Here is a 12460-nt window from a genome sequence, read left to right as displayed (position 1 = left end):
CAGTTGGTTTGCCGGCACGGTAACTCAGCGTGTTGGGTCAGATGGTTAGTTGCCCTCTGTAATAAAAGAACTGAGTTAATCGATCAACAACGAACTTAAACGGATGTCTTACGACGTCCGCCCCGAGCACATGCAACGAGAAAAAGCGAAAAAAAAATGAGATTAAAAAAAAAGTTGGTAGAGCACTTGCCCGCGAAAGACAAAGGTCCCGAGTTCGAGTCTCGGTCCGGCACATAGTTTTAATCTGCCAGGAAGTTTCTTATCAGCGCACACTCCGCTGCAGAGTGAAAAATCTCATTCTAAATAATGCGACTGTTCCATGGAGATTCAACAAGGCCTACATGTCTCCCAAAATTTATGTCTAAGGAACGTTAAAGTTTAGCTCTACTCCTTTCGTTGTTGATTAGCGTACCTCTTGAACCGTGGGAGGGCGCGGGACAACCGCTGCCCCTGTGTACAAGACCACAGCCAACAGCAACAGCGCGACGGAATGCATGTTTGCGTCTGAGCGAATACATTTGTGTTTCCTATATATACTCATAGATCATATCGGAATCACTTCCGATTTGCTTTACGATAAAACAAACGCGATAGTTATGTGTACTTCAGTTACCCAAAATACTCTTCCAAGAAAAGTATTATCTCCTTTCTTGCGACATAAGTGGTAATCTTTGTTTTCACTGCAGGAGAAGTCAGCAACGTATCACCATACGTAACGATCAACTAGATATGATCGTCAATGAGTTGTTGGACATGTCATACAGGAAGAAACTTGTAGACTCTCTTTCCTAGCGAAACAGAGGCTATTATCAACTCTAGAGGCGAAGTCACACGATGTTATCTTGATGTATTCTGGGTCTGGCTGACTTCTCGACTAGTGTGATTAGTAATGTTAAAGCAGTACTGGTATTATGTTCCATTTAATTATTTGCAAGCACATTCTATGATAACAATTTCGGCAGCATAATGGCAAGCTACAAAGCAATAATTCATTACATCACGAGCTGTAGAATGATGAAATGTCTGCATGTCTATTTCATCTCGTGTGTCACACTTGCCTCGTTGCGTCCTGCCCTTCCTAGCAGATGTATGAATGAATGAACATATGTGTACAGGCAACTAGCCGGCCACTAACCAAAGCTATGTAGAAGGTGGTGGTTTACGAAAACAGAGCAGACGGTAACGCTGAGCAAAGAGGCTAGCAGAGGCTTTGGGCTGAATCGATAGTCTAGAGGAAGTTATATCGGTCAGCTAATGAGGACTATCCTCTGCCCTCAGTGTTTGAAGGGAGGGTAGTTTGTGGCCAGGTGGTCTTGCTCGTCACTCAGTCGCGGGGAGCTGACGTGTGTAGTCTCATCGTCGGTAAGCGTAGAACCATGTTTATTAAAGTCACCATTGACAGGGAAATATCAGAAGATGGTGTAATTTTCATAATTTTGATCTTTTAACTTGTTAGGGCTTGGTAACTTAATGTCGTGCAGGCCCTCAGCCTGGCATGTTTGTGTGTGGTTAAAGTTAAGCTAAATGTTCAATAAGTAAAAGTGGGAGTGAAATGTTTCTTTGCGACAAATGGCTATGTTGTTTTTTTTTAATCAAAATTAACGATATTTTCTTTTTGATATATTGAACTTCTATATTATTTGAGATATAGCTGAGTTACTCACTATATTAAGTGTTCAGCTGAGCTCAGAGTCACTTGCAATAATTTTGAAGAAATTGTATTTGAATTTAGACGTAGTTCTCTTTTCGGAACGGGTACTCGTAATTCTGTGCCAATTGCAGTAGACATGGTTCACTGTAGTTGGTGCTCATTAAAATGCTTGTTGCTGTTGTATAATGTGTGCCAGGAAGTGGATACGTAAGGAAAGTGATTTTGAACTTTGTGTGTGTTTTTAGGTAGGTTATCTTTGTGATAGATTTTGGCCACGTGTGTTCTGGCTAACGGAGTGGGGAGAATAAAAGCTTAGATCTAGCCAGAATAAGTAGCAATAGGAATCATATATATGATACAAAGTGATAAATTTTGGTTCATTTGTGATTTTTCTTCTTAAATTATGGTTTGCTTTAGTGGCTGTATTTGTAGTCAGATAGGCAAATTACTCCAAATCTATGGTAGCTTAGTTAATCGCTACCGTCCGGTTATAAGCATTACGAGGGAAATACAAATGCTGAGTATATTTATTTTTTGGATTTAAGTTGCGATTTAGTTATGAGTTCCAAATGTGGTAGGTTGTGTGGTACTTTCTACTGATCTTAAACCACAATAGGTATTTTTCAGCACGGCATTTAAATAAACATAAATTAACTTCGATCATTTTTTGAAAGAAATTGTAAAGTTCTATACTATGAGACGCTACAATTCAAGTATCTGGTAGCCTCATTTGTTTGGCCTGTTACTTAGTAATGTTTAAACGATAGTGTGTAAAGAAAAGAGTGATCTGTATGATAACGTTGGGGAATGATGGCACAATTTTTATTTTGCTGCCATTCCTATCTACCTCATACCAACAACGAGGTATCAACAGTGCGGCCCAAGTAAATTTAGTTTAGGAAACCAATTAAAGTCCCGATTAGGAATTAACAAGGTGTTTTATGTTCGACATTTGTGTAAAAAGTTGAGTGTAAACTATTTTCGTGAATGAGAAAAATGTTTTATGAATTAGTGTTAAATCTTTGTTTGAATTCGCAATAGTAGTATTCGCAATAGAGAAACGCCCAACCTCTCATGTCCACCAACATAAGTGACGAAAGAATAACAGAACAATTAAAAAATATTAAGAAAGGGGCTAAAAGATTTCAATTTCAGATAGGAACAGGTGTACGGTAAGTTAGTTAAATGTCGGACATAACGCAAAAACTCCCCCCCCCCCTTTTTGGTCTGATTATCATGGTATGCCATTGTCATAGGGAGCGTCATCCATTGCACAATTATTTGCTTTGTGCATAAACAGTTAATACAATGAGTTTGAGTTAACTTACATTACAAGAGGATCCCTGTTGCGGTTTACCAAGACAAACGGAACGAGGTATGATGAAGGTAAAATATCATATACCTCTGATGCCCATAGAATAAATAATATAAAATAGCGAGTAATCTGTGGCAGATCGACTTTAGGAATAACAGAATTCAGAAAAAAAGCTGTAATTGCGAATACTATAAGTGGGGGTTAAATTTGCAATGTCATGTTGTTGGACTGCATGTATGAAGTTTCTTAGTGAAATGGGAAACATCTGTAACTTGGTGTTAACGAAAAGTTGCAAATTTATGCACATGTCATTCGATGTGACATATGTAATGATTTAAAACTCACGTTACAATTTCAAAACGCTGAATTAACGCCAATGTTGAATTTAAATACTCAAACGTCAGTCTTAAAGGTGCTTCATACATTGCGTCATGGGGACAAGGTGCAGACTAAACTGTGGCTAAACAACACAGTAACATGTAACGTAAACCGCTTAGTGTGCCTGCAGAAATCCATCTGGGCAGAGGACACGAGTATAATGATTTCCATTGCCACACCGTCGGAATATTCCACTTTATTCCATAATCTATAATTTTCTTAACTGGGTCGTCTTAATATTCCATTTTATTCTAATCTATAATTTTCTTAACTGGGTATGTGGATCGCTTTCGGCAGCTTTTTTGTGTTGTACTTCGATCGAACAACACTCGACTTACACCACCACAAGTGAAATACTCATCGGCATTGACCTATAGGGATTTTGAGACATAAATATCTACAGATTTTGCATATTAATTTCTCTCAGTTATCGTTTTTACACACTCCAATAGCTAATGAAATAATGGCCTTACTTCAACGAAACCTAGCGTAGCTGTTTTCTACTATACCAACATATGACGCTAGTAGAGGGCCACTCTATGTTCTGGCCCAAATTGCTACCATCAGCACTTTTTCTCTGTTTCATATAACAGCTGATGTAATAGTGCATGCACATTATGCAGTGTCATTGGTGACACAAGTCAAGGTCAGCCAGAGGATGGGAATGGGAGTGAGGGGGGGGGGGGAGGAGGAGGTCTGCCACTGGGAATCAAGTTCCCTCCCGTCCATTTTACTCTTCAGTAACAGCCATCATTAGAGTTCTGTGTTCTGTAGTGAGAAGGCAGTACAGACTGAACTGTTATGAAAGATGTAGATTATGCAGTGACAAAATTTCTAATAATTCTGCTTGTTTCACTGTAGCATTTACAGTATCTACATGTTGTTATAAGCCATGAATAATGTATTGCTTTGGAGAGGACAGGGCTGGAGCCTCAGCTTTTAAAATTGAGTGGTATGGAGAACTGTCGAGAATAATTACTGATGGAGTTTCTAAACTTGGTAAGTATTTTCGAAGCAATTTAAAAATGTATCATAAATCATTTCTTCGTGGTACTCTGACGTTTTCTTTGAGACTAAAGCCATGGTAAGTACCAGCATGCAAAAGAATAATTTTTCCATCTTTGCCAAAGGGGATGGTGTACTTTCTCCTTTGTCATCAGTCCAACTTTTCGTAACAGAAAGACCAGCTTTCATACATGTTTCGTCAATCCAAACAATACTCTCTAAATTAGTGTCTAGGATTTCATGTAAAAAATCTGTATCGCAATGCGGCTATGTCTGCTAGTTCCATCACCATTTTACAGCCTGAAATAGTTCTGTATTTAAAACCGAGAGTCTGCAGAACCAGCCGAAAACGACGATTAGCTGCCTTCATAAAGTTCTCTCCCACGTAATGTCATATGAAGCTTATCTAATGTAAGCTGATGTCTGTGAGAATTGTATATGTGGCACCGAATGGGGTCTATTACGAAAGCATCCAGATTTCTCTTTTTTCCCAATGTACAAAGACAACAGGTTCCTGCTACACTTCTATCCTTCTCTACTTTTCTTTACCAGTACAAAGTATGGTCATTTCACCAACATTAACCATGAATGCAGTTTGCACAAATTCTTTAGTAATCAGTAAGAAATGCCCCATTTTTCGCCATCCTCTCAAAGCATTCTCGCACGTTGCACAATGGGAGTGAACTAACGACATGCTGTGGCAGTCTGGCAATGGCGAACAGTTCGTGCGTGACATTGAGTGCTCTAACTGGAGGAAACCAGCTCCTACTTGTGAAGTGTCAACCAACAAGTAATTTTAATCAGACTTTAGTAGCATCCTTATGATGGAGGTAACAGACAGGACATTATAGAAGATGGGCAGCCACCCTAATCAATGACTACTTAACCATTGCCCAAAACTCGAGACTCGGACCAAGGAGAACCCATTTGCAGCCGAGCTAGATATTAACCAAGACTGAGATCAGCTATCTGGTGGGAAGACGGGGTGGTCCAAAGAGTGGCTGCATCATGGGAGTGCTGTTCACAATACTTTGATCATTTTTTGAGAGGGATAAGCTGGTGCATTGAAGTGCTGAATGTGCTGGACGCCTGCCGGGTACTTGTGCAGTTGGCAATTGGTTACCGTATCACTATCCAGTGATAGACTACAGTAGACATACACATCTCCCTCAAGTTAATGACTCCAGCTCATGAATGAATGGTGCTCTATCGGTAACTGGGATGAAAAACCTCACGCAGCTTGTAGCATATTTGCATTCTGCTATCACCATCTACTAATGTGTACCAAGACTCGTTTAGCGAGGCGACTGTCTTCCGTGCTTCGAGAGTATATTGGCCATATTCCTGCCACCATGTCATTTTCTGTGTCCTGTTACGTGTGAGAGCAGAGCTAAACATCCGTTGCCTGGGCTTCTGCAACCCATAGAAAGCTACCCTATTCAGCGTTGAAATGGTGAATGGTTTGCTGTACTGTGGTCCATTTAACCAATTTTACAATCAGTGTTTTTTCACAATGATGCATCTTCGTAACATGATATTGCAAATGGGTGTTTGGGCTGGGTGTACTCTTCAAATCGAGGGATTACATTGTACCTGATACCTCACACCTAGGTTTGGGATGGCTTTAAGGGAAAACATGGAAGGTGGACCCACATATTATGTCATTTATTGTTTCATGTAATAAATTGTATTAGCTATCAACAACATTAACATAATGATTTAAAAACTTATTAATAGAATCAGAATTCTCACCAAAACATGAACAGGCTCAGATCATTTTTAAAGAAGCAACTTTAAAAATTTACCATTAAGAGCAGGATTTGAAAATCGGAAGTACAGAGTTGCCAAAAACAAGAAAAGTCACATCAACTGGGCGTGGCTCCAAGCAGGTTCAATAAACAATTTTATCACCCGAATGAATTACAATAACAGTTGGTAAATGTACGAACAAATTTCAATAATAGGTAACTGTTACAGAATCAGACAACATACATCCAAACACAGGAATGATCAAAAACACACCACTGACTGCAGCTGTTCGAAAGCCACTTAGCAAGAAGCCGCTTAATAAGAAAAATCCCTTAAGCAATAAAATTCACAGTCCCTCAAGCACACCAACTGGCAAGGTACAAAATTTAAACATAAATACCCACCCGTAAATTCCAAACAAACATTAAGATTAAATTCAACACTCCTTAAAATTACTAGCATTCACAAGTGACCATATCGGCGCCTGCTGATGCAATGACACAAACATATATACCAGTATGTACCACCTTGCCTCCCACACAGATCATGTTACAATTTATTCCATTCACAGAACCTATGAACCACGACGTATGGCCTAGAACACAAATTGCAATTAAAAACACTGACCAAATGGCCATGCACTCAATCACTCATAGGCGCCTTAATGTAATAGGTCCAATTCTGTATAACACAGACACGGCCTTACAATACTAAGTACTCAAAATATGAAAACAACTCTTAACTCCACTCTGGTGTGAAGGAACCGTGACTCACAGAGCGTTGTTGCCTCCAACCCATACACGCTATCGCCGAGGTGCCGTAAACCGTAAGTTTGCGGTGTAATCGGAAAACTTCCTGACCAGGTTGCATGCGACATCTGCCTGTATTCGTCTCACACGCCTCTGCAAATTCTTAGGCGAGCCGGCCAGGCTTGCACCTGACTGATTTAACCCTAAATCTCTTCTCGAGATCCGCGCGGGACGACTGGAGTCCCCCAGAAGCCACAACTTGACAGCCATGTCCCGCTCAATCGACTGATCCTACAGTCCCTGACAGACCAACCACACGCACACCTCGACTAAAGCCCTTAGCTCGCGACACTCGATAGAATCGATATCGGCAACCTCAGTAGTTAGTCGCGCCAGTGAAATGCCTTATCGTCAAGATAGAGCCGCCACGGCTCAATACTCTTAACACAGAGGCATGTGACAAGCCCAGTGTCCGCACGACCTAGGAGAATATTTGGAAATGCGCTGCGCTTGTGACCAGGCTCCTGTCAAATGTTCTGATAACACACGTCTTGACCAAGCAGCGCCAAATACAGTGTAACGATCTGTCAATGACGTGACACGCCAATTGTTGCATTCGTTGTGGCGGGCTTTAAAGTCTATTACCAACAAAGCTGCTGTCTCTAACGCAAATGTCATGTGTGCATTTTCTTCTTTTTTTGCGTCATCAGGCTTATGATTGGTTTGATGCAGCCTCTCTTGTGCCAACTGTTCATCTCAGAATAGCATCTCAGAGTAGCCTCGATTATTTGCTGAACGTATTTCAATTTCTGTTTCCCTCTACAGTTTTTACTCTGTACAGCTCCCACGACTACCGTGGAAGTTATTCTCTGACGTCAGTCATCCTGTCCCTTCTCTTGTCAGTGTTTTTCACATATTCTTTCCCTCACCAATTCTGGGGAGAACCTCCTTATTCCTTACCTTCTCAGTCCTCCCAGTTTTCAACATTCTTCTGTCGTATTACATCTCATGTGGTTCGATTCTCTTCTGTTCCGTTTTTATGTTTCACTATAGTACTATGCTATTCTTCCGAAAATTAAGACGTATGTTTGATACTAGTAGGCTTCTCTTGGCCAGGAATGCCCTTTTTGCCAGTGCTAGTCAGCTTTTAATGTTCTTCTCTGCTTCTTCTTATGTCCACTTTGCTGCGTCTGCTGTAGGTAATTTTACTGTGTACATAACAAAAGTCCTTAAATTCGTCTACTTCGTTGTTACCATTTATAAGTTTTTCATTCTTCTCATTTCTGATACTCGTTACTTTCGTCTTTCTTCGATTTTATCTCACTCCATATTTTGCACTCGTTGGGTTCTTCATACCATTCAACATTTCCTGTAATTCTTCCTCACTTTCAGTTAGGATAGCAATGTCATCAGCGAAGTTCATCATTGATATCCTTTCACCTTGAATTTTAATCCCACTCTAGAACCTTTATTTTATTTCTGGCATTGATTCTTCGACGTACAGACTGAAAAGTAGGGGCGAAAGACTATATTTCTGTCCTACATCTTCCGTAATTTGAGCACTTCGATCTTGCCCTTCCGGTTTTATTATTTCCTCTTGGTTCTTGTACATATTATTATTACTCGTCTTTCACTATAGCCTACCCCTATTTTTCTCAGAGTTTCGAACATCTTGCACCATCTTACACTGTCGAACGCTTTTTCCATCATGACAAATCCTATGAACATGTCCTGACTTTTCTTAGGTGTTGCTACCTTTATCAACTGCAACCTCAGAACTTCTTCTCTGGTGGCTTTATGTTTCCTAACGTCAAACTGACCGTCCTGTAATAGATCCTCAATTTTTTTCCACTCCTCTGTTTGTTGTCAGCAGCTTGGAACCATGAGCTGTTAAGCCGATTGTGCGTTAATTCTCGCACTTATCGGCTCCTGCAATCTTCACAATTGTGTGGATGATGTTCTTCTGAAAATCTGATAGAATAGCGCCAGTTTCATACACTCCACACACCAAAGTGAATAATTGCTTTGTTGCCACTTTCCCCAATGATTTTAGAAATTCCGATGGAATGTTATTTATCCCTTCTGCCTTATTTGATCTTAAGTCTTCGGAAGCGTTTTTAAATTCTGATTCTAATACTGGATCCCCTATCTCTTCCCTGTCGCCTCTTGTTTCTTCTTCTATCACGGTATCAGACCTCCCCATCAGAGGCTCTCCATGCACTATCCGCTCTTTCCTCTTCATTTAACAGACGAATTCCCATTGCACTCTTAACGTTATCAGCCTTGCTTTTAATTTCACCGAAGGTTGTTTCTACTTTTCTCTATGCTGAAACAGCCTTTCCGACGATCACCTCTTTTTCGATTCCTATTTATTTCATTCCTAGGTGATCTATATTTCTGTATACCTGAATTTCTCGGTACACTGTTGATCTTCCTTCTTTCGTCGATCAACTGAAGTAATTGTTTCTTTGCAGTTACCTTCCTGTACCTATGTTTTTCTTATAAACTTCTGTGGTTGCCTTCAACTGAACTACCTATGAGCTATTCATTATCGCAGTATCCATAGTCTCAGAGAACTTCAAGCGTGTCTCTTCATTCCTTAGTACTTCCGTATCCCGTTTCTTTGCGCACTGATTCTTCTTCACTAGTCTCTTAGACTTCAGCGTACTCTTCATCATTACTAAATTTTGATCTGGGTCTGTATCTGCTCCTGAATACTCCTTATAACTCAATACTTGATTTCGGAATTTCTGCCTGACCACGATGTAATCTAACTGATCTCTCCGTATCTCCCGGCCTTTTCCAAATATACCTCCTCCTCTTTTGGGTTCTTGAACAGGGTATTCGCTATTACTAGCTGAAATTTATTACAGAACTCAGTTAGTCTTTCTCCTCTCTCATTGCTTGTCCCAAGCCCATATTCTCCTGTAACCCTTTCTTCTACTCCTTCCCTTACAACTGCATTCCAGTCCCCATGACTATTAGATTTCATCTCCCTTTACGTACTGTATTACCCTTTCAATATTCTCATACACTTTCTCTATCTCTTCATCTTCTGCTTGCAACGTCAGCGTGTGTACCTGAACTATTGTTCGATGTTGGTCTGCTGTCGATTGTAATAACAACCCTGTAATTGAATTGTTCATAGTAACTCACTCTCTGTCTTACCTTCCCATTCATAACGAATCCTACTCCCATTATAGCGTTTTCCGCTGCTGATGACATTACCCTGTATTCGTCTCACCAGAAGTCTTTATCTTTTTTCCTACTCCACTGACGCCCACTATATATAGATTGAACATTAGCATTTCCCTTTCCAGATTTTCGGGCTTTCCTACCACGTTCAAGCATCTGAAATTCCACGTCCCGATTGTAGAACGTTCTTTTTGTTGTTTATTCCATGTTTTTTTCATGGTCACCTCCCCCTTGGCAGACCCCTACCTGCTGTCCGAATGCGGAACTAGGCAGGAACCTTTTGCCAAAGGAGAGATGATCATGATCTTTTTCAATTACGGTCTACATGTTCTGTGGGCAAACACTGTGTCTTTAATGCAGTGGTTCCCATTACCTTCTACATCCCCATTCCGCTGATCATTGCTGAATCTCCCACCGTTTAGGCACACTTCCGCCCACGGGCAATAGAGTGCCCTGAAGCTCTATTCGCTCCTATGCATACCTCGGTAGAAAATCAGCAGTAAGGGAGAGTGATGCTTCGTGACTGGTGGTTGTCCAGTGACCGATCTTCGAATCACAGGAAGCAATGCACACTTGAGACCACCGTTGTATTTTGCGCAGTTTTGGCAAATAATTTAAATTATACCTTTTTTATGATGTGTAACACCATATCAAAGCTATTTGGAAGATGTTGTTTATTCTTCAGTTACAGAATGTCATGGTATGTGAAATTCTACATATTTTTGAAACTAGGTACATAGCGTGTGTAATGTGAAGCCATACTTCGTTGATCGTGCACCATGTTGTACCTAGAAACGGAAGGAGGTTCTCCAACCTGGAATACTTGATATTTGCAGATGAACTGAGTTTCATCAATGTCTTAACAATTTTAGCCTCTTGAAAATAGATATTCCTGTTAGTACCCGACAGTTTCTATTTAAAAATGAATTTAACTTACAATTGGTTCTTGATAATACTGCTAGTTAATTTGATTTTATTTACAGATTAATGGTATGTGGTACATCTACATCTATACTCCGCAAGCCACCCATTTGTGGCGGAGGGCACTTTACGTGCCACTGTCATTACCTCCCTTTTCTGTTCCAGTCGCGTATGGTTCGCGGGGAGAACGACTGGCCGAAAGCCTCCGTGCGCGCTCTAATCTCTCTAATTTTACATTCGTGATCTCCTCGGGAGGTATAAGTAGGGGGAAGCAATATATTCGATACCTCATCCAGAAACGCACCCTCTCGAAACCTGGACAGCAAGCTACACCGCGATGCGGAGCACCTCTCTTGCAGAGTCTGCCACTTGAGTTTGCTAAACTTCTCCGTAACGCTATCATGCTTACCAAATAACCCTGTGACGAAACGCGCCGCTCTTCTTTGGATCTTCTCTATCTCCTCCGTCAACCGGATCTGGTACGCATCCCACACTGATGAGCAATACTCAAGTATAGGTCGAACGAGTGTTTTGTGAGCCACCTCCTTTGTTGATGGACTATATTTTCTAAGAACTCTCCCAATGAATCTCAACCTGGTACCCGCCTTACCAACAATTACTTTTACAGCCTTCAAATCGTTCCGCACGCATACTCCCAGATATTTTACAGAAGTAACTGCTACTAGTGTTTGTTCCGCTATCATATAATCATACAATAAAGGATCTTTCTTTCTATGTATTCGCAATACATTACATTTGTCTATGTTAAGGGTCAGTTGCCACTCCCTGCACCAAGTGCCTATCCGCTGCAGATCTTCCTGCATTTCGCTACAATATTCTAATGGTGCAACTCCTCTGTATACTACAGCATCATCCGCGAAAAGCCGCATGGAACTTCCGACAGTATCTACTAGGTGAAAAGCAATGGTCCCATAACACTCCCCTGTGGCACGCCAGAGGTTATTTTAACGTCTGTAGACGTCTCTCCATTGATAGCATGCTGTGTTCTGTTTGCTAAAAACTCTCCAATCCAGCCACACAGCTGGTCTGATATTACGTAGGCTCTTACTTTATCAGGCGACAGTGCGGAACTGTATCGAACGCCTTCCGGAAGTCAAGGAAAATAGCATCTACCTGGGAGCCTGTATCTAATATTTTCTGGGTCTCATGAACAAATAAAGCGAGTTGGGTCTCACACGATCGCTGTTTCCGGAATCTATGTTGATTCCTACAGAGTAGATTCTGGGTTTCCAAAAACGACATGATACGCGAGCAAAAAACATGTTCTAAAATTCTACAACAGATCGACGTCAGAGACATAGGTCTATAGTTTTGCGCATCTGCTCGACGACCCTTCTTGAAGACTGGGACTACCTGTGCTCTTTTCCAATCATTTGGAACCTTCCGTTCCGGCTGGAGTGGCCGAGCGGTTAAAGGCGCTACAGTCTGGAACCGCACGACCGCTACTGTCGCAGGTTCGAATCCTGCCTCGGGCAT

Source organism: Schistocerca serialis, chromosome 7 (assembly GCF_023864345.2).
Source record: "Schistocerca serialis cubense isolate TAMUIC-IGC-003099 chromosome 7, iqSchSeri2.2, whole genome shotgun sequence".
NCBI classification, from domain to species: domain Eukaryota; kingdom Metazoa; phylum Arthropoda; class Insecta; order Orthoptera; family Acrididae; genus Schistocerca; species Schistocerca serialis.
Note: the sequence above shows the minus strand (reverse complement) of the source record.